This window comes from Euprymna scolopes, chromosome 46, assembly GCF_053919585.1.
Source record: "Euprymna scolopes isolate OS-2025 chromosome 46, ASM5391958v1, whole genome shotgun sequence".
NCBI lineage: Eukaryota > Metazoa > Mollusca > Cephalopoda > Sepiida > Sepiolidae > Euprymna > Euprymna scolopes.
In genome coordinates, this window is record NC_136527.1 from 192,955,272 (window position 1) to 192,957,984 (window position 2,713).

The 2,713-nt window shown below is 30.3% G+C and overlaps 1 pseudogene; it reads left to right on the forward strand.

Annotated features, from left to right (window-relative positions):
• The first annotated feature begins 403 nt into the window (after positions 1-403).
• LOC145271622 (U1 spliceosomal RNA) lies at positions 404-553 on the forward strand (annotated as a pseudogene).
• Positions 554-2,713: the final 2,160 nt, after the last annotated feature.

Below are 2,713 nucleotides of genomic sequence, written 5' to 3' on the forward strand. Positions count from 1 at the left end.
CACATATATATATATATGTATCCGTTCAGGAGTAGATAACTCTAATGTGGCCATATCTCCTTAATTTTAAACATTACAATCTCTTGCCCTCGTCTACGCTTATTTATTGAACATTCTGTATCAAAAGTCGCTGGGTAAATGGCTGGATCCTTCTATCGAACCAGTAGATATCTCACTGCTGACGCAATTTAAAAAATATTTGACTCTTGTGTGTGTATTCGTTGATATCTTATATGATTTTATATAAGTGATGCGCTTCTCTGTTGATTAACTGTGTCAGATATATACTCGAGACTCAAAACAATGAAAAGAATACGCTGTTGTCATAGCCCAAGTTATTAATGCCTGTCGGTGGTTAGTATATAAGTGCGATATAAAAACAGTGCATCGGAGACAAAAAATTATACTTACCTGGTATAGAGGTTACGGCGTTCCTCCAAAGTGAGACCCTTCCATTGCACTGCGGTTGGGTTGACCTTTGCGATCGTCCCAAATGTGGACGATTCGGATGCATTATTTCTAAGTGTGGGGTCTGCGTACGCGCTCACCCCGATAATTCAATCAATATCAGATATCCTTCTGCTGATAAGTAAACAACCTAATTCTGGTCGGTATGTCTACAACTCTCACCGACGTTGTGCAAAATCCTCTTAGTTGCCCTTTTCTCCAATCGCCCATCTCTGTACGCGCCACAAAACAAGCGATTTTTCCAGATCAGTTTATCATCCACTTCTATTCCAACGTTCTCATTGTATCTAATCTGCATGTCCATATCAGTAACGTTTGCATTGAACATAATCTTTTCTGTTATATAAAAATCATTGATTTGATTTAAGTAAATAGGACAGTCCCTGGAGTGATTGTTGCGAGTAAAAACTTTAGCTATGGATAAGCCTTTAACAAATAAATACGTACACAGCCTCTCCTCCATTTTGTGAGTGGGATTTGTGCCTAATTATTGATTTTTTTGTTTAACATTTGCAGTGGTGGCTCGTGCATGGGGCTGTGGGACTGCAGCAAGCACCTCCAAGTTATTTCTACACAATATTAATGATAAAATTAAAAATAATACGTTTGTTTTTTATTATTATTAATTTTTCTATGTGTACATTATAAAATCATTAAGTTTAATGTCGGTATGTCCAAATTCATGTAAAACAAAAGTAAAACTTGCTTGGAGCTGTGAAATTCACAGTTACACTTTCTTAATTAAATTATCATGTTTTATTAAAGTATTTATCTTTCTTCTCCAAATTATTAAAGTAACTGATTTATTTTCTAAATGCTAAACTACATTCTCAAATTCTCGTTTATATATCCCAACCATGTCCTATTCAATCTACGATACCTTTGTATGAGTTTTGTTTACATCTACGATCTCATAATTGATTTTGCTTAATATTTTTATTCTTAAGAAGGAATTGTAATTAAAAGGTTAATTTCAAAAGTATTAATTAAAAGTTATCTTTATATCATACTTGTTATGTCAGTAATTGATAATTTAAGAGTTATCTTTTTAATTTTTATTATTATATTAGTAATCTATATTTTATTTTCCTATTCACTAACATTGTTAAAATCTTTACTTTGTAAGATTTTAAATGTTCATACTTTGATATTTTGACTTTAGTATTCATTAATTAACCTCGTTTGATTTTAAACATATAAGCACAACCTTAACGTTTTAATATTTTAAACCTGGAATATATATATATATATATATATATATATATATATATATATATATATATATATATATATATATATATATATATATATGTGTGTGTGTGTGTGTGTGTGTGTGTGTGTGTGTGTGTGTGTGTACGGCATATTGTGATGAAACTAGGATTAAATTGTGCCCCTCGACGTACAGATCCTTGAAAAACCTGCTTAGCAATAAAATCTCACCCCTTCACTGTTGAGGTGCAAAGATGCCAGACATCTTTCTATTCTAATAGTTTCTTTCCTGAAACGGCTAGACTTTGGAATGGTTCGAGGTGCTACATAGAGCGGACTCCAGAAACTATTTAAAGATTTTGGAGTCGGTCTCTATTGCCATGCGGAAAGCTTATTTGTGCCGGCAGAAAGAAACATCTAACTCATTGTTTCTCTTTCGGGAACTTTGAATCTTTTCTCCCCCACCCCTCGTTGTGCCAATATTTTAATCGTTTTTTAAACGTTAATAAACTTTATTTTAGTGTCCCCGTATTTTTGGCACAGTAAACAGTTCCCCATCAGAACTCTTTACTTTCGACATAGTATTATTATTTTAGGCTATCGATTTTCTCCTGATGAGATGATAGCTGAAAGAGCTCTCGAGAGACTTCCGCCCATTATATTTAAAACTGTATATAATTTCTGTACCTCTAAAAATTTATTTAAATATATATATATATATATACATATATATATGTATGTATATATATATGTATGTATATATATGTATATATATATGTATGTATATATATGTATATATATATATATATATATATATATATATATATATATATATATATATATATATATATATATATATATACATACATACGTACATGCATGCATACATAGAACAATTAATTCCACCCCAAATTATAGGAATGTAATGTTTACAAATAAAGGGACACAAATATGTATATATATATATATATATATATATATATATATATATATATATATATATATATATATATATATATATATATATATATATATA